The 21,167-nt window shown below is 42.8% G+C and overlaps 1 protein-coding gene across 5 annotated transcripts in view; it reads right to left on the bottom strand.

The window, feature by feature from the left end:
• Positions 1 to 21,167, bottom strand: part of LOC147123364 (3',5'-cyclic-AMP phosphodiesterase 4D-like) — a 455,522-nt gene that overhangs the window by 362,618 nt on the left and 71,737 nt on the right. Inside the window, exon 2 of one of the 5 annotated variants that reach the window (XM_085971595.1) lies at positions 9,883 to 10,142. The exons of the other annotated variants lie outside the window; for them this stretch is intronic. The gene's annotated coding sequence lies outside the window, so the exon portion shown is untranslated. The remainder of the gene's footprint in view (positions 1 to 9,882; positions 10,143 to 21,167) is intronic. 5 annotated transcript variants of the gene reach the window in all.

The raw sequence follows: 21,167 nt of genomic DNA, 5'->3' as shown, positions 1-21,167 counted from the left end.
GGCAGGCTGGGAGCACAGTGGGGTAGTCATTATATTTAAAAATGTCTTAAACGGCTGATAAAGGCCCATCTCTGGTCTGGAATTACCTTCATTGTTTTTAATGTCCTGCTGATCTCGTTATCTAGTCCTGGGTGCTGTTCTCATGAATATGAAATTGTCCCCTTTTGTCTGGGTCAACATTTTGATGGCCTCTGTCTCCAGGCCGATCTTGACTAGATCTACATCTAATCCATATGCATACGTGTGGGTCTGGTTTCGTTCTCTCAGAAACGGCTTCCAGAACTTGCTGTAGGTTGAATCCACAAAGCTATCTGAGGTTGCGCAGGAACCATTTTAAAGTGTCCCAATAAGCTGGTCACATGGTATGGCAGCCATTTTGTATGCCCCTTTTTCTGGGCTTCTTTTAAAACAGTCTTTAAAATCATGGCCTCTTCTGCCATTTGACCCTTATTAATATAAAGTCCAATTTTGCGAATCCTACGCTGACCTCATTACCTCTCACACCATTGACAGATCGCTTTTGTCATCTCTACTTCACCTGCCTTCTATTCCATCAGCATGGGTGCCCTTTATACTCTCTCACCGTGGTGGGATTCTGAGGACCAAGATCAGTCCCAACACCAGCAGCACGAACAACAACAGCAACCTTCTCTGCAATCAACTGATGCTGCACAGGACAGAGGGCATCAGTACCCGACCATATTGCTGCCCAGGAGGCCAGGGATAGCTTCACCATGGTCACATTTACTTCACTTGATGCTGTGCACCCTGGCTACCACATGATGTGCCTGGTTGACACCACCTCACGCCAACATCATAAAGCATCCCTACAATGCCCAAGCCATTCCTTTCACACTCATTACCATTGTGGGGGGTACCGTTATGTCTCACCATTCACTGCAACTCACTAAGCCACTTCCAAATGTGCACACAAATCTGTCCAAGAACGCAAAGTGTTGAAAATAAAGGTTTCAATGTTTGATACCACATTAACAGAAACTTTACATGAACATTGCATAAAACATCCAAGTGCCTACCCTTGTGTGTTGTTAGTTGGTATGATTGGACTAGGATGAGGGTGAGTGTGAGGGGTGGCTAGTGAGATGGGGATGTGATAATATAGATAGAGAGGGATGGGTGGAGGTGCAAGGTAAGTTGGTGTGAGTAAGGATGTGCAGGAGTAGGGTAGGGAAGGTAGAGTGATGGGGATGTGATGAGAGGCAAAGCAGGATGAGGTTGAGTGTGACTTTGTACTAACGTTTCGTGATCTACCGAGATCATTGAAACATTTGTGGCACTGCACCCAGGTCCTCCTGACCACATGCCTGCTTGTGCCCTCCTCTGCAATGTGCAACCAGGCTGTGTTGATCTCCTGGGGAGGTCACTTCCACCCATGGGAAGGGAAGAGGACCTCCTTGTGTGTTGTGACTCCCTTCATAAGCATATGGAGGAAGTCATGTGAGAGCCTGGGTGCAGTCCTGTGCCTTTGTGCAGTGCTTGTCAGTGTTTGCAGTACCTCAATGCTGTAGAATATTGACAGCACAAATGTAAAAAGAAATTGGACATGGTCCCTATCCACTACAGTCCCTTTAAGGAAATCGGCTGATGATATGTCATCATATGACATCACCAGACCCGCTTCCTCTAATTGGCATAGAAATACGCTGGGTGGGCTTAACAAGCCCTATCAGGGGAAATTAATTTCACAGAGCGGGATGGCATCGGGACACACCACCGACGTCGTTCGCCACGGACCTGCCGAGGTAAGCAAAATCCCAGCCTTAAATCTTCCATGAACCTGTGCAATCGGGTAGCGTTTCAGCATGTAATTGTTTATTTTTTCCCCTTGCATTAAAAAAATTCCTTTATGTATTTAAAAGTGGTAACCTGGTGCAGTTTTATTAATACAGCTGGGCTTGTCACAAAAAATAAGCATGTTTAAATAAGTGTGTCGAGTCCACCACCTGCCAGTAACCCAATTTTAAATACCTGATAATGACGTTCAAAAGCTATACAGAACCATTTACTAGTTTCATTGGTCAACACTAGTCAATTTCTTAGCAAATTAAATATTTTTTAATATTAAAAAACTTGGTGACTACGAGTTCCTTTGCACCTAAAAAAAACCAATTTTAAGAGCCTCCTCAAAGGGCCGCAGAAACTCAATTTGCACTGGACGAAACTTGCGCTTGAAATTCCTCGATCTTTTATGCTGATTTGGCTGATTTTGCACGAATTGTACTGGTAAAACCAGTGCCACTTAGCGGAAACTCTACCCCATGATATCTGATCTGCCTAATTTGTGCCATCTGGTTGAATAAGGTAGTGCATCTGATGTGATGTGCAGGAGCAGCAGAGAAAGCAGTTGAGGTGTACAGTCTTTTGAATGGGGCACATTTAAACAGTTGGGGGGAGAAATTCGGTATTGCCCCGTTTGGGGCGCTATTATCGGCCAGGCGCAAAGTTTAGCGCCCGGTGCTAATTATCACCACCGACTGCAAACTTGGCCTCAATCGCCCCGGAGGTGATTTGAGTGCTAAATCAGGCGCTACACACCTGTCTCAAGGAGCTAATGTCGAGGAGCGAGGCGCTACCACAGAGCGCTAGCTAAGCTCAGATGATGTCAGTTAGCAATGGGAACACAGACAGACTGGCGCCTTCCAGTTCTTAAAGGGGAGGAGCCAACTTTCTGGCCAGCCAGACCCTGCTCATTACAGCCTTGAATCTCGGCTTGGAGGGACCTCTGAAGCAATTGTGTTGGATGCACTAATGGATAGGCCGAGGGAAAGAGCTCGGTGCTTAGGAACCTCAAAAGTGGTGCTGAGGGCCAAAACTCCTTAGGACAGTGTTAAATCTTTCCAGACGTCTCTCTCCCTCTCAACCTGCGTGTACCAAAAATTTTGCCAACAAGAAAAGGCAGGAAGCGGTTGCCCAGCCCCTTCCCAACTGCAAAACATTCCCCTCTACCTGTCATTGCTAGCGGCAGGCGGAAAGGCAGGGGCGTGACTCAATATCCGGTCCGGGGCGCTACTGGGGCGTTGCACGCTCGACTGACATCACAATCTACAGGCTCTTAAAGGTTGCAGCTAGAAACATAGAAACATAGAAGATAGGAGCAGGAGTAGGCCATTTGGCCCTTCGAGCCTGCTCCGCCATTCAATGAGATCATGGCTGATCATCCAAATTCAGTACCCTGTCCCTGCCTTCTCCCCATATCCCTTGCTCCCTTTAGCCTTAAGAAATATATCCAACTCCTTCTTGAATATATTTAATGACCTGGCCTCCACCGTCCTCTGTGGCAGAGAATTCCACAGGTTCACCACTCTCTGGGTAAAGAAATTCCTCCTCATTTCTGTCCTAAATGGCTTACCCCTTATCCTTAGACTATGACCCCTGGTTCTGGACTCCCTGGCCATCAGAAACATCCTTCCTGCAGCTAGTCTGTCCAGGCCTGACAGAATTTTATAGGTTTTGATGAGATCCCCTCTCATCCCCTCTCAGCTGCTATATAAATGGCTGCTCCGTAGTTGCTAGGCAAAAGTGTGGAAATGATTGGCCAAAAATGTAAAGCACCTCCGTTTTCTGATGCTGCTTTGTAAGTGCTTTTGCTAAAAATGTGCAGTATAAGAGGGTTGTCCTTTTGGGGACCTCGGGACCTTTGGGACCATAGGAGAACTATACAGGAGGTGGTGGACACAGTAAATGATATTTCAAAGGGCATGGGAACAGATGAGCAAGAAGAAAGTCTGCCAAGGCGAGACTGGGCTGTATTTCAATACACCAAGTAGATGGGCAAATGCTGCATATCACATATAGTTTTCTTTAGTCTGTTAAACCATGACTGAGGCTGCTTGCTAAGTCCTCACAAAACAACTCTTTCCAAGCTTCATATTCATCTGTCTCCCTGTGGTAAAGAGAGCGCAGCTCTATCCATGCTTCAACAACCCTCTGCATCAAGAAACTTCTAATCTTTGCAATTGTGAAAATATAGCAAAAGCTTATCAAACCATTTAAAATTGTTATTTTAATTGATAGAAGGGAGTCAATGATAGATTAATTAGACGTGGACTTGTAGGGGGTTTGCACAGGCGTGTTGGTCAGTCAGCTTTGCCTCTGGCTACCTTCTTTGAGCGGTTTGAATCGCTCGCCCCCTGGGTTTTGGACACCGGACTTAGATACAGGCAGCGATACAGAAAATCGAGTAGACAAGTGGTTTGGTGTAAAAGAACCAAGATTTTATTGAACTGAAAAATTATAACGATCTTACATGAGAAAATTACTGGTACAGCACACTACAGACATAAAATGCTTATACTTAAAGGGAATGGGGAACACACGGCACTATCGAGGGAAAACAACTATATTAGCAATCCCCTTAATTCCCACCCCCTATACCTAACTAGATTAGACTAAGAGGGGCCACAACTTCATGCTCACCAATCCAAGAACTTGTTACGTTTAAAAAAAAGTCGAAGGTTTTGGGTTCACTTCTTGTGCACTCTGTGGCCTGCCGACGTCACGTGGTTCTAGTGCGCTGCAAGGGTGCCGTCCAGGTAAAATACCCCAATACTAAAGTCTCTGCCTGGGTATTTTACCTCGCAGGATGGGCTCTTCTTCAGTTGATGTTCTTCCTTGGTTGATCCTGTTGGGTTGAATGAGCTGGACTGAGGGCCCGTTTATTCGAAGCCCCACGCAGTCTTCTTCATACAACCCGTCCTGGTTGTAATCTGGCAGCGAGTTGAGAGGCAGGAGGCAGGAGGGAAGAGCCAAGAGAGCGAGTGGCTTCCTGATGGGCCCATAGTTATAGCCCCATCGGGAGCCCTTATCTGCTCGGCAAATCAGTTCAGTCCTTTGTCTGATCTGTGTGAGCTTGTTTAAATGTTTAAAAACGTTTATAAAAATGACCTGTAGAGTGATAGTTGCTATGTCTAAAGTAGCCTTGAAACCCTGGCCGTTGTTAAAGACAAGTTGTGAATTGCTCCCATTCAGGCTTAATGTCTCTGGTGAGCGGTTCCCGATTTAAAATGCAGAAAGCCTAATGGCTTGATGGAGCCCATTCCAACTTAATGACTGGAATGTACAGTCTTTTGTTCATTTTATCAGTCCTTACAAAGTCTTTGATTAGTTTAAAACTTGAACTCCTTGACCTGCTTGTTTTGCAGAACCTTTGTTTTAAAATCCCATTTGGCCTGGTCACGAGGTTTACCGCAGCCATTTTGGATACCCTGGTTTTAAAATCAAGTCCATCCAGGGTCCCTTTTGATTAATAACTTCAGGGAATGTTGGAATTTTGAGAACCTTACAGACTCTTGATGAACCGTGCTTGATGGGACAAATTGCCTTCTCTCGCTCCAGACTTACATTTTTTTTTAAAACCTTTAATTCAATTAGATGCTTTTTTTAAATGAATTATGCCTGAGCCCTCTTTGTTAAAAATTATAAATTACCTGCAATAAATAACCAAAAATATTTTATCTACACTATTGGGATCATTTTACTTTCTTCACTTCATTTTTAATTTTCCACTCTGTTCATTCCCTTGTGTGCATCCCTGATTTTCTTTGCTCCACCTTTGGCAGCCGTGTTTTCAGCTGCCTCGGTCCACAGCTCTGGAATTCCCTCCCTAAACATCTCCGCCTCTCTACCTGTCGCTCCTATTTTAAGACGCTCCTTAAAACCTACCTCACCTAATGTCTCCTTATGTGGCTCGGTGTCAAATTTTGTTTAAGAATCACTCCTGTGAAGCGCCTTGGGATGTTTTACTATGTTAAAGGCACTATAAAAATGCATGTTGTTGTTATCTTATTTCTATTTTTCTTTTCCTTCTTTGTGATTTGCTATTTTTTCTTTATTTATCCCTGTACTGTTCTCTGTCCTTTATTTTATGATGGCATAAAATTTGGAAGTATAGTGAACAGTGAGGAGGACAGTGATAGACTTCAAGAAGACATAAACAGGCTGGTGGAATGGGCGGACATGTGGCAGATGAAATTTAACGCAGAAAAGTGCGAAGTGATATATTTTTGGTAGGAAGAATGAGGAGAGGCAATATAAACTAAAGGATACAATTCTAAAGTGGGTGCATGAACAGAGAGACCTGAGGGTATATGTGCACAAATCGTTGAAGGTGGCAGGGCAGGTTGAAAAAGCAGTTAAAAAAGCATACAGGCTCCTAGGCTTTATAAATAGAGGCATAGAGTTCAAGAGCAAGGAAGTTATGAAACTTTATAAAACACTGGTTCGGCCTCAACTGGAGTATTGTGTCCAATTCTGGGCACCGCACTTTAGGAAGGATGTGAAGGCCTTAGAGAGAGTGCAGAAAAGATTTACAAGAATGGTTCCAGGGTTGAGGGACTTCAGTTACGTGGATAGACTGGAGAAGCTGGGGTTGGTCTCCTTAGAGCAAAGAAGGTTGAGAGGAGATTTGACAGAGGTGTTCAAAATCATGAGGGGTCTAGACAGAGTAGATGGAGAGAAACTGTTCCCATTGGCGGGTCGAGAACCAGAGGACACAGATTTAAGGTGATTTGCAGAAGAACCAAAGGCAACATGAGGAAAAACATTTCTACGCAGCGAGTGGTTATGATCTGGAATGCACTGCCCGAGAGGGTGGAGGCAGATTCAATCGTGGCTTTCAAAAGGGAATTGGATAAGTACCTGAAGAAAAAAAATGTGCAGGGCTACGGAGAATCAGCGGGGGAGTGGAACTAGCTGAAGTACTCTTGCAGAGTCAGCAGGGGCTCAACGGGCCAAATGGCCTCCTTCTGTGCTGTAAGCATTCTATGATTCTATGAATTCATTTTTTGAGATGGGGAGTGGAAATGAAAGATGTTGGTGCTACAGTATAGAATACATTTTCATTTTTGTATCCAGTGTCAACACTCATAGGTCAGGTATAACATTGGCTGGGGTTTAGCCTCACAGCAGTACTTCTTTATCATACCAGTATGACATTCTCATTTCCCACACCAACTGTTCCTATGAAATCTCAAGTGATGTTAACAGTTTAGCACAGATTTGTGCTTTGTAGTTAAACTCTCTAGGAGGTGAGTTGAAACTGCCAAAACTCAACTTACTTAGAATCCTTCCGACTAGCAGGGAGAGAAGAATGTCCAGATTGAGATTCATTTGGACCAGAAAGGAGACCAAAGGAAATTAAATCACTCATCATTTACTGTTAAGTTTAATGTTTTTGTTCTGCAAGTTAATCTCCATTTCTTTAAGTTTTGTGTTACTTTTAACACAATTCACACAATTCTTTCTGGTTCAGCTTGCTTGTGTTACTAGCTCTCTCACTATTGCTCTTTTCTTTCTGGCTCCATTATTTTGTTTCTTTCTGCCTTTTCTTTTCATGGAGCATTGCCAGTCAATATTTGTAAGTTTTAATACTGTTTCTGTATACCACAGCAGGATGGAGCTTTTCTAGTGATTAGAATGAGTCCAAAGCCACAGCCTGAAGGAAGAAATACATGGAGGAGACAAAGTTCAGATGGAAAATTTGGGATGGATGTGGAAGAGAGAAGACATGGGTAGACCATTAACCTTCAAGGGGTGGAGAAGCAGGAGCAAGATGATGCTGAGAAATTCATATCAGTGAAAATAATTTGTGGAAGATGGGAAATGGCCAGACAAGATCTCACAAGAGGTGATGCCATATTCAGTTATCTCCTGTATTTCACTCTTTTTTTTTTATTCGCTTATGGGATCTCACAGTGCTCATTTACTTTTTATAAATTTGTTTATGGGATGTGGGCATCGCTGGCAAAGCCAGTATTTATTGCCCATCCCTAATTGCCCATGAGAAGGTGGTGGTGAGCCGCCTTCTTGAACCGCTGCAGTCTGTGTGGTGAAGGTACTCCCACAGTGCTGTTAGGCTGATAGTACATTCTATGGGGAGCAGTGGTACTCAGACAGGGTATCAGTGGTGCAAGGCGCGCCGGGCACAAAGGGAACTCAGTCCCTGAATTAACTGAAACTAGCGGTTTCCCACCAGAAACCCACTGGTAATTAAAATCACCCCACCCCCTTTCCCCCCACATGTCAACATCTGCTGTGACACAAGCAAAAAAGGATTCAAAACATAATAAAATTACCACATGAATTTCACAGTACATATATACAAAATAAATAAATACATTTTTACACAATTCCAGCTTTGTGCACTTGGTTTAATTTATGATGTCATGTGAACTCAACAAAATTACTGCCTTGTAATCACTCCCAGAATGCATGAGTCACTCGATAAATCTGCAATGATTATGCCACAATCATTAATATTTTAGTGAGAACAACACTACAAATCAGTAAAATGGGTATTTGCTATGACCAGCAAAAAAAATTAGACCCATTCTGGATTTAAAAGGCACCACCAATGTGTTCACAGTAAGGGCAAGCCTTATAATGTTATGCCCCAGTATCAGCAATTAACTTTAGTAACTAGACAATTATGAGGGGAAAAAAACTGATGGATGCCCTGAAATAATTTCACGCCTGGATTTACCTAAGGATTCAGGTACTATTATAATTTACTCAAGGTTCATGACAACTGAACCCCCCCATGAGATTACTGCCTTATCATCACTTCTGCATAATTAATTTTCACTACATGATAAATAATTTTATGAGCTTGTGTCTCCAGCATGGAGCCTCACCATTAAGATTGGGAATTTTGGCCTGCGTGCCCCATGATTTTCCACCCATTCATTTTAATTTCCAGTATGTGCTCCTGATGGATGAAGACGCATGCCGGAAATGCAAAGTCATAAAATGTGGTGTTTACTGAACATATTTTTTCATGGGAATCAATTGTCAATAATCAACTGTTAAATATCAATCATCAGGAATGCGGCACAATCATTAATCCTTCAGTGAGGATATCTTCCTGCATCAACACAAAGTAGACTACTCATTAACCTCCACTATAACAGTCAGTCAACAAAAAAAAATTCAACAAACACCAGAACCTAACCTGAAAAAAGAATTCCATGAGGTCACACTATAAATTGCAACAAAAATAAATAAAAACTTAATAGTCAGTGATTCAAAGTCTATAATTTCATTACATGGTCTTGATGACACTTATAAATCATTTGCGCTTTGTCTTCATGGTCTAGATTGTGAACTAAACTGTATAATGACATTATTCTTTTGTAGCCACACTTGAGCATCCATTGCACTCTCGGCAGTTACCTGCTTTATGATATTTTATAACATTCATAGATGAGGTACAACCTATTGAATACTTTCTTGTAATTCATCTGTTCCTAATGTGCAGAATTTTTTCAAGGGTAGGGACAGCCTATTTTCCTCCTCTATTCAGACACGAGAACAGCATTAGTTAATGCTGCAAAAGTAATGCATTTTAATTGTCTTCTACAATGGCCTAAAATATCTGACTGAGACTCATTGACATTGTAACTAGAAATAGATTCTTAAATTAATGTTTCAGGTAGAAGCTAAAGTAGAAATGATGACCCTGGTACCGATTGTAAGGGGAACACTGCACGCCAGCAGTGAAAACGCTTTGCAGTTTAGTAATGTGTGGATTAAAGAGTAGCACACTTTGAATGTTATAGGCTAATGTATTTCCAACTAACCCTTGATGTGACATACCCCATTGGAAAGTGTATAGAAATGGATTAAAGGCATGTTTATTCAAACATCAGAAGAAGTGCTGGGAAAGAGCGAAGAAGAAATCAGCGGCTGTCAGAAATCAAAATGTATAAGATGATAATTAAAACCAAGCAAGAAGGAATATAATGAAACGGAATGCAGAACAATGATACCTATGCTGAGAAATAAAAAGAATGAAGACAGGGCAAATTAAATCAAAGATATGTGTGCGCAACAGCAGAACAGAAGCAAGGAAGTTAACTCCATTACCTAGAAGGACAATGGTAGCTGGTGCATGGGAACAACCATCATCTCCAGGTTCCCCTCCAAGTCACACGCCATGCTTACTTGGACACAGATCACTGTTCCTTCATCGTTACTGGGTCAAAATCCTGGAACTCCCAACTTAACAGCATAGTGGGAGTATCTTCACCATGCAGACTGCAGCAGTTCAAGAAGATTCGCTATCAGCTTCTCTGGACAACTAGGGATTGGTAATGAATGCCAACTTTGCTGGCAATATCCACATCCTGAGAATTAATGAAAAAAAATTAATTGGATGTCTTCAGCAGTTATACTTTTGAAGATGAAATGGGTAGTTTTGGTGATGAATAACATGTAGGGTTTGAAGCTCAACTCGTGGTTGATTGTGAACCATCTGCTTCAGCCTGCGTGAGCAGTTGGATTGTAGAATGAAGTAAGAGTCAAGGGTATGCAGTTTTTGGCAGATGCCAAGTAGGATGGCTTTGATCTTCCCAATGTACAATTGCAGGAAAGTCTGGCTCATCCACAACTTGATGTAGGCAAATAAATCTGATGTCAGCAAGCACTGGAACAATCATTGTATTCCTTCTCCTATTACATAAACATTCCCACTACATCCGATTCATAAAATGCAAGGAAAATTCAGGAAATTTTAGCAGAAAAAATCAAGTCATATACTTAACAGCTGCAAAATAAATAAATCAATTATTAAATGTATACATATCCCTTTAACATCTGTTTTTGATGGATGGAAGTGCCACTGTTTGGAACTTCTGTCCAAAGAGGGGGACAAGAAGCTAGATACATGCTTAATTAGGCTCCCCAGCAAAACAAGCTGAAGTGAAAAATAAGGAGGCAAATTTTAACTCGGAGAGGTTTGTGGCAGAGGCAGCAGGAAGCAGCAGGAGGCCACCGGGCTTCATTTAAATGTCGCCGGTCGGCTTCTCACCTGTAACAGACGTGAAGAGGGTGCAGAGCAACTGCTGGCAGGTGAAGATTAGGCCGCCCTTGGCTGTCCACTGGTTACAGATAAGAGGAAGAGAGGAGTCCGGGGCAAGGGGGTCTGGTTAAAATTACATCGGAGTCCTATTGACACAATATAACCACAAGTTGCGTAAATTTATGAGGCTCCTGTCTCCTTTAAGCGGGTGCCCCATCTGTCTGCAAAATCCTGCAGGTTAATATCAGAATTGGTCGGGATCCGAGCGGATAAGTAACCTGCTCATTTTTAACTGTGCCAGTTTCTACCGGGTGGGTAGGGACAAAATCAACCTGAATGGCTTGCAGCATAAGTGCAAACCACAGCTGGGTGCATTTTCAGCAGGGACTGGCAAATCACTAGCCGTGTACTATTTGAGTTAGCTGATGTATTGAACTCAATTATATATTAATTGAATTTTACAGCACAGAAACAGGCCATTTGACCCAACAGGTCTATGCCAGTGCTCCACAGGAGCCTCCTCCTGCCCTATTTCATCTAACCCTATCAGCATATCCTATTCCTTTCGGCCTCATGAACATATCTAGCATCCCCATAAATGCATCTATGCTCTGCACCTCAACTACTCCTTGCGGTAGCGAATTCCATGTTCTAACCATTCTCTGAGTGAAGAAGTTTCTCCCGAATTCCTTACTGGATTTATTGATGACTGTCTTATATTTATGGCCCCGAGTTTTGAACTCCTCCACATGTGGAAACATCTTCTCTTCATCTACCCTAGCAAACCCCCTCATAATCTTAATGATCCCCAGCAGGTCATCCCCCAGCATTCCCTTTTCTAGAGAAAAAAAAGAGCCTCAGCCTGTTCAATTTTTCCTGATAGTTATAACCTCTCAGCTCTAGTATCATCCTTGTAAATCTTTTTTGCACCTTCTCCAGTGCCACTATATCCTTTTTGCAATATGGAGACCAGAACTGGGCACAGTGCTCCAAGTGTGGTCCAGCCAAGGATCTATAGGGTTTTGAATTCTATTCCTTTGGAAATGAACCCCAGTGTTTTGTTTGCATTTTTATGGCTTTGTTAATATACATTGCTACTTTTAATGATTTGTGAATCGAGATCCCTTTGTGCCTCTACCCCATTTAGAATCTCATTTCCAAGCAGTAGGTGGTCTCCTTAGTCCACCGACCAAAATGTACCATCTCGTACTTATATATATTGAAATTCATTTGCCATTTACACGCCATCTCTACACGTTCGTTAATGTCTTCTTGTATTTTGCCATAGTTTTCCTCAGTATTATCGATACCTTCCAATTTGGTTTCATCTGCAAATTAGTTTTTAAAGTCCTTAAAAGAAGTTAGATTTAAACGACATGATTTCTGAATGAAATTAGGTTACAAGAAATGTTATACAAGAAAATAAGTGCTAGGTTATAGCTGGTGCAAAATTATCCAATGTGACAACTCGCCATCTGCAACTGTTCTGTATTCTGAATGAATATGATTAGGGTGTCATTTCTAATCAACACAATTGGTTTACCTATCAGAATTTTAAAAAGCAACATTCAAAGACTTTTAAATAACCACCAGATTTTCATGCTTTAATGACAACTTGTGAAGATTCCCAGCTGGCAAGTGAAAGGGATAATGACAATTGTTGATTTTTTGAAGAATCCCATGAATATGTACTTGCTAATTACAAGAAAGCAAAGACAGAGCAAAAGTGGTGCACAAGTATGAAATGATTTTGTATTCAATAGTTTGTAGCCATTAAATGACTGGTACATGAGAACTTCCTCAACTTGTGGCATTGGCATCACCACAACTTCAAAATGCACTCATAGCTACGGTAGCTTTTGTGTACAAGCCTGGAAATTGCTATCAGTGTAATGCTTTATACTAATGGCAATATATGCTAGAAACGCTGTGTTCTATAGAGAACATGTGATTCTCACCCACTAAGAGCCTGTCAAGAATTTGCTCTAAAGCTTTTGAGCAGGCAATGACATTACAATGTGCAGACTTTGCATTAGTACTGTTTGTCTATGCTAGAAATAACATTCCATGTGTTATCTTCTGGATGTAATTTGTAACATACAACATTATGTCAGGGATAGTTCTTTTTAAACTCATGGATAGTCAATTAAGTTCCTAGTCATCGATGCCTGTGTATTGCGTTTCTCCTAAAGCATTACACACCAGGGATAAATGTGGAATGTGCATGAGCAGAAGCAGAAAAGGACTGCCAGAAATATTAGATAGCACAAGAGGCATACTGCCCACACTCACCAATGTACAACCATATAACTTACAGGCACAGACACAGCTCTGAGGAGTACTGTTCTTAGAATAGACAAGGAAGCAGGCCACACTGCATTTAGTGATGAGTAACAAAGCAGAATTTGCTAACAATCTGACAGTAAGTGAGCATTTTGTAAATAGTGACCATAATATGATGGCATTTGACATTAGGTTACATAAGAACATAAGAAATAGGAGCAGGAGTAGGCCAGTTGGCCCCTCAAGCCTGCTTCGCCATTCAATAAGATGGCTAATGTTCTACCTCAACTCCACTTTCCTGCACTATCCCCATATCCCTTGATTCCCTTAATAACCTAAAATCGATCGATCTCTGTCTTGAATATCGTCAACGACTGAGCCTCCACAGCCCTCTGGGGTAGAGAATTCCAAATATCCACCACCCTCTGAGTGAAGAAATTTCTCCTCATCTCAGTCCTAAATAGGCAACCCCTTATTCTGAGACTGTGACCCCTGGTTCTAGACTCCCCAGCCAGGGGAAACATCCTCCCTGTATCTACCCTGTCAAGCCCTGTAAGAATTTTGTATGTTTCAATGAGATCACCTCTCATTCATCTAAACTCTAGAGAATATAGGCCTAGTCTACTCAATCTCTTCTCGTAGGACAATCCCCCCATCCCAGGAACCAGTCTGGTGAACATTCATTGCACTCCCTCTACGGCAAGTATATCCTGAATCCGGCAACCTCGGGACCGAGGCCGAGCCGCTTTTTGTGTTTTTCCGGACTTTGGAATGTGTTTCTGATGTCCGAAGTCTGGAAATATCGCAAACTGGGCTCGGGCATTTCCGGACTTCGGACATCAGAAACACATTCCGAGTCCGGAAATGCCTGGGCAGATACACTTAGTGGAGCTGTGCAGATTAAGGAGGATAAAACACAACACTAAAGTTTTATTGCATCACTCGCATTTTTCATAGGATTTTTAAAAAAAAGACAACAAAAGTTAATGGCTTTTTGAAGTACAGGTTAAGCGTCCAAAATCCAGAGTTCTGGATTCTGGAACATTTTACGGATTCCGGACGACCCTGACACCAATCGTCCTGGAGTCCGTTCCGGAACTCCAGATTTTGGAAGCTCAACCTGTACACGAATCACTGAAAGCTAACATGCAGGTACAGCAAGCAATTAGGATGGAGAGTGAAGTAGTTGATTCAGAGACTAGGGTCCTGAATTTAAATAAAGGAAACTACGATGGTATGAGGCATGAGTTGGGTAGGATTGATTGGGGAATGTTACTCAAAGCGTTGATGGTGGATAAGCAATGGCAAACATTTAAAGATCGCATGGATGAACTACAGAATTTGTTCATCCCTGTTTGGCATAAAAATAAAACAAAAAAGGTGACTCAACCGTGGCTAACAAGGGAAATTAGGGATAGCATAAGATCCAAGGAGAGCACATATAAATTGGCCAGAAAAAGCAGTAAACCTGAGGATTGGGAGCAGTTTAGGATTCAACAAAGGAGGACAAAGGGATTAATTAAGAAAGGGAAAATAGAACATGAGAGTAAGCTTGCAGGGAACATAAAAACTGACTGTAAAAGCTTTAAAAGATACATGAAGAGAAAAAGATTGGTGAAGTCAAGCGTAGGTCCCTTGCAGTCAGAATATGGGGAATTTATAATGGGGAACAAAGAAATGGCAGACCAATTAAATACATATTTTGGTTCTGTCTTCAAAAAGGAGGACACAAATAACCTCCCAGAGATGTCAGGGAACATAGGGTCTGATGAAAGGGAGGAACTGAAAGAAATCAATATTTGTAGGGAAATGGTGTTAGGGAAATTGATGGGATTGAAGGCCGATAAATCCCCAGGGCCTGATAATCTACATCCTAGGGTGCTTAAGCAAGTGGCCCTAGAAATAGTAGATGCATTGCTGATCATCTTCCAACATTCGATGGAATCTGGAACAGTACCCATGGAATGGAGGGTAGCTAATGTTACCCCACTATTCAAAAAAGGTGGTAGAGAGAAAATGGGGAATTACAGACCGGTAAGCCTGACATCGGTAGTGGGGAAAATGCTAGAGTCCATTATAAAAGATGTAATAGCAGAGCACTTGGAAAACAGTGACAGGATCGGACAAAGTCAACATGGATTTACAAAAGGTAAATCCTGCTTGACTAATCTACTGGAATTTTTTGTGGATGTAACTGGTAAAATAGATAAGGGAGAACCAGTGGATGTGGTGTATTTGGACTTTCAGAAGGCTTTCGATAAGGTCCCGCATAAGAGATTAGCGTGTAAAGTTAAGGCACATGGGATTGGGGGCAAGGTATTGACTTGGATAGAGAACTGGTTGGCAGACAGAAAGCAAAGAGTTGGAATAAACGGGTCTTTTTCTGAGTGGCAGGCAGTGACTAGTGGGGTACCGCAGGGATCGGTCCTTGGACCCCAGCTATTCACAATATATATTAATGATCTAGACAAGGGAACTTAGATGTAATATCTCCAAATTTGCAGACGACACAAAGCTGGGTGGGCGTGTGTGCTGTGAGGATGATGCCAAGAAACTCCAGGATGATTTGGACAGGTTGGGTGATTGGGCAAAAGCATGGCAGGTGCAATATAACATGGATAAATGTGAGGTTATCCACTTTGGTGGCAAAAACAGGAAGGCAGATTATTATTTGAATGGCAATAGATTGGGAGAAGGAGAAGTGCAACGAGTCCTGGGTGTCCTTATGCACCAGTCACTGAAGGTAAGCATGCAGGTGCAGCAGGCAGTTAAGAAGGCAAATGGTATGTTTGTAGCGAGAGGGTTTGAGTACAGGAACAAGGATGTCTTGCTGCAGTTATACAGGGCCTTGGTGAGACCACATCTTGAGTATTGTGTGCAGTTTTGGTCGCCTTATCTGAGGAAGGAAGTTCTTGCCATGGAAGGAGTTCAGCGAAGATTCACCAGGCTGATACCTGGGATGGCAGGAGTGACATATGAGGAGAGATTGGGTCGATTGGGCTTGTACGCACTGGAGTTTAGAAGAATGAGAGGGGATCTCATTGAAACTTATAAAATTCTGACAGGACTGGACAGACGAGATGCAGGAAGGATGTTCCCGATGGTCGGGGAGTCCAGAACCAGGGGTCACAGTCTAAGGATAAGGGATAGGCCATTTAGGACAGAAATTAGGAGGAATTTCTTCACCCAGAGAGTGGTGAACCTGTGGAATTCTCTACCACAGAAGGCAGTAGAGGCCAATACATTAAATATATTCAAGAAGGAGTTGGATATATTTCTTAAGGCTAAAGGGATCAAGGGGTATGGGGAGAAAGCAGGGACCGGGTACTGAATTTGGATGATCAGCCATGGTTGCATTGAATGGTGGAGCAGGCTCGAGGGGCTGAATGGCCTACTCCTGCTCCTATCTTCTATGTTTCTATGTTTCTAATAGTTTAGTATCCTGAATATTTAGTTCCCAACCTTGGCCACATTGCAACCATGTCTTCGTAATGGCTATTAGATCAAACCTATTAATTTCTATCTGCACTATTAATTCATCTATTTTGTTACAAATGTTTCACGCTTTGAGATATAGTGCCTTTAGCTTGGACTTATTTCTATTTTTCCCTGATGTCACCTTAGTCACTGATGCCTTATTGCCTTTGTTACTCTCTCTGTCCCTTCCTAGCGCACTCTGCTTATTTTTATCCAAAACTCTACTCTGCTCTAGAGCCATGACATTTCTCTTGCTGCTTTTAAATTGACTCTTTCCTGAATCTTCCCACCCCGCTTCATTAGTTTAAAGCCCTGTCTACTGCCCTAGCTATTTGGTTCGCCAGGACACTGGTCCCAGCCCAGTTTAAGTAGAACTTGTTTGAGAGGGAGAAGGGAGAGTCACAAATCAATGTTTCAAATAAAGTTTTACGTAAGGCAAACTTTGCAGGGATGAGAAATAAATTGACACAGTAAACAGGGGTGAACTGTTAATGAGTAAACCTACAGATTAACTGTGGGAAGTATTCAAAGAAGTACTTGGTACAATACAAAGCCAGTACACATACCCCTCAAAGACAAAGGCTCCACTTGTGTAGTTAAGCAATAATAGTCAACAAATGAGCTAAGAGACAGTATTAGAATATTTTATGGTGAGAGACGACTAACTGTGGAGGAGCAAAGAGATTTAGGTGTTCAAGTATGCAAATCACTAAAAGCTAGTGGACTGGTACAAAAAGTAATCAATAAGGCTAATGTAATGTTTTATCTCAAGGGGGTTTGAATTAAAAAGTGAGGAAACAATGCTTCAGTTGTACAGAGCCTTGGTCAGACACTATCTGGAGTACTACGTTCAGTTTTCGGCACTGAACCTCAGTAAAGATATATTGGCCTTGGAAGGGTACAGCATAGATTTAAGCAGAATGATACCTGTTGTATGAATGCATTCAAGCATAGAATCAGGCAGACAGGCTTCTAACTGTGGTGTTCTCTTTATATTCTCTAAAAATGGCTGACTGCAGCTTTCCCGGGTAATTCCCATAATGCAATGCACATTACATTACCGTATTAACTGGTGTTAAACTTGCACATTACATTACCGTATTGACTGGTGTCAAAGTCGCAATCAATACACAACATCCCCCTTTTCCTTGGAAACAAACTTGCAGTTTACAAACAGTTGCTTACAATAACACTGCATAACTTATTTGGTTTATAAACTTTTTACAAACTTGTGTCTTACCACACAACTAAATAATTCCCAGGTTTAAACATTTAACATCACCCATGCAGTTCTCGCACAGTTTATGTTGTGACATAATCAGACAGTCTTTGGGGTTTTCTTTTAACCCTTTGAGGTCTGGCTGTACTGGGTATGTCTGACATGTTGGTGTCAGTGGGTATTGCCTGTGTCACAGTGGTATGTGTGTCAGGGTCTACTATACTGTCCTCAGTCCCTTGTGTTTCCTCCTGCTCATGGAGTGTCTCCTTTGGTCCATCAGTTCTGTATTTCTTCACAAACGTAGTGTTTCTCGAGTAGCGTGCTCCTTCTGGAGATTCCACTACTACTTGACTCCCTGTTTTACTCAAAACTTTGTGGGGTGTGGCATTAAAAGGAGTGGTGAACTTGTCCACTTTGTCCTGCCATACCAGCACCGTGTCGCCAACTTCCACCTCTGCATATTGTGTTCTCCGCTGTTCATCTGCGTACAGTTTGGACTTGCCTTTTTGTTCTGTGTCCCGGTCACGTACTTCCATGTCTGCGCGCGACTCTGTGATGTCTGGCAGCTTTCCTCTCATTTTCCGTTTAAAGAGCAGCTCTGCCAGGCTCTTTCCTGTTGTGGCATGGTCAATGCTCCTGTACACAGTCACATATTTTCTAAGTTCACGTTTCCAATCTAGTCCTTCTGACTGAGCAATTCTGATTCTCTTCATCAGCGATGCATTCTGGCGCTCGACTTCTCCGTTAGCCTGAGCCCATTTTGTTGTCGTTTTCAGGTGTTTGATCCTGTTGTTTTCACAGTATTCTTTGAATAATTCAGATCTGAATTGGGGACCATTATCAGATTTGCAGGTGATTGACAAACCATGACGGCTGAAGATTGACTCTAAACTATCAATAACCTTCTCTGTTGTTGTGGAGGTCATGATGTCGTATTCATAGTAGCGACTATAATTATCAACTACCACAAGAATGGAGTGGTTGGATGGCAAGGGTCCCAGTAAGTCTATAGCTACATCCTGCCAGGGGCCCTCCAGTAATGGTGTTGGTCTCAGCGGCTGAGGTGGGTCGGGTCTGGCTACTATCTGACAGCCGTGGCACGCTTTACAGTGTTTTTCAGCTGCCTTGTCCATGCCAGGCCACCAAACCTTGGTTCTGAGATGTTGCTTTGTTCCAACTATTCCCAAGTGTCCTTCATGTGCTAACACCAGGGCTCGTGCGTGTAAGACTGTGGGTAGCACGATGCGTGTTCCCCGAAGAACTAGGTACCCCACTACGCACAGCTCGCTTGCAATTGCTGCATAAGCTTTACAGTTCTCAAAATGTCCGTTTGTGATTGCCTTCCGTACCTCAATTAGCTCTGGGTCGGTAGCAGAGGCTTCCTCCACCTCCAGTAGTGAGTGCTTTTGGTGTCGCACTCACAGCTACAAATCTCACGTATTCATCTGAGCCATGAGAATGTCTCTCCTGTTTTGCTGTCTCCCCCAGCAATCGTGACAGTGGGTCTGCAATGTTTTGCTTGCCTGGAATGTGTATCACCTTAAAATCGTACGGCTGTAATCTAAGTACCCATCTCTCTATACGGGCACAGGGTTTAGAGTGTGGGCCGTATATCACTTGTAATGGCTTATGATCAGTTACCAAGTTAAATTTTCAGCCATACACATATGGATGCAGCCTCTCACAAGCCCATACAAGAGCTAAGGCCTCTCTCTCTGTTTGAGAGTATTTCCTCTCACAGTCTGTTAAACTACGACTTACATAGCATATTGGCACCTCTTGTCCCTGTTGGTCCTGGACTAGTACTGCGCCTAAACCTACAGGACTGGCATCAGCTATCACCTTGGTTGGTGTGTTATTATCAAAATATGCTAAAGTGCCGGCTCTCGCCAACTCTTCCTTGAGTGCACTGAATGACTGTCTCTGTTGTGATCCAAATTTAAATGGTGTGTCTTTTCTCGTCAGGCGTCGCAGTGGCTCTGATAGCGTTGCAAACTGCGGGATGAATCTGCTACTGTACCCAACGAGTCCCAAGAAACTCCTCACCTCCGTAGCATTCTCTGGTTCCTGAGCTTCTGCCACCGCTCGCACTCTCTCTGCTGTTCGTCTGATGCCCTTTTCAGACAACAGGATTCCCATGTAAATCAATCAGTCCATGTTCAATTGGCACTTCTCTGAGTTTAGTGTCAGTCCACTTTCCATTAGTCTGGTCATGACAGCGTGCAGGCGTCTGTTGTGCGTTTCCTGGTCGTGTGCATGCACGATAATGTCGTCTGAGATGTTTTCAACACCCTCTATTCCAGCTAAGGCATTAGCTATCTCGTGCTGATATTGCTCACTAGCTGAAGATACACCGAATATCAGCCTCTTGTACCTGTATACTCCGTTATGTACTGCAAACGTGATTTCTCGTGACTCACGGGTCAGTTCTAGCTGGTGATAACCCCATTTCAGGTCAAGCTTACTAAACACCGTCGAGCCGTTCATACCTTGGAGTATCTCATCAACGGTGGGGATTGGATATCGTTCCCTTACTATTGCCTGGTTGGCTCGTCTCATGTCTAGGCATAACCTTACATCCTTATCCGCTTTTGGTACAATAACCACAGGATTTACCCATGGGGTGGGACCAGTTACAGGTTCGATAATGTCCATGTCCCTCAATTGTTTTATTTTGGCCTCTACTGCCCCCCTTAAGTTGAATGGTATACGCCTGAGTGGCTGGGCCACAGGCTTCACTTGTGGGTCGATATACAAACTGATCTGATTTGTGTTCAGCCTTCCTACTCCCTGGAACACCTTTGGATACCGCTGTTCTAGTAGCTGTCTTACATCTACCACAGCTGAGACATCTGCGCCTATTTTCAAAACTCCCAGTTTCATTGCTGTCTCCCTTCCTGGCAACGGCTCTCCATGGCCTTTAACCACAATGAACTCCACCTGCTCAGTTCTCTTACCTATTGTAATCTCACATGTGAATACACCTTTAACTGACAGTGGTCGGCTAGAAGCATAAGAGAATAACTTTCTCTCTGTCTTAGGGACATGTGACTGACACTTAATGTGTTCTGACTTTAATCCTTCTCATGTATTCTCATCTATCACATTACTAGTTGCACCCGAATCAATTAACATTCTCAGGTTTACTCCCCCCACACAAAAGGTAAGTCTCTCTGTCACGTTATTTCCAGTAACAGCAAATGCACAGTTATTTTGTTCCTCTACATCGTTCACACTGTGTTTCTTTGTACCCTTTGTGTGGCATACTTTGGAGAAATGATCCTTTCCCTTGCACTTATGACACGTTTGTCCGTGTGCTGGGCATTTCGGATCTCTGCCCATGTGGTCTGTGTGTCCACATCTGTAACATTT

The sequence above is a fragment of the Somniosus microcephalus genome, chromosome 2, assembly GCF_052327205.1.
Source record: "Somniosus microcephalus isolate GS21.2 chromosome 2, FLI_Smic_1.0, whole genome shotgun sequence".
Classification (NCBI taxonomy): Eukaryota; Metazoa; Chordata; class Chondrichthyes; order Squaliformes; family Somniosidae; genus Somniosus; species Somniosus microcephalus.
Note: the sequence above shows the minus strand (reverse complement) of the source record. Positions and strands in the feature narration are given on the sequence as shown.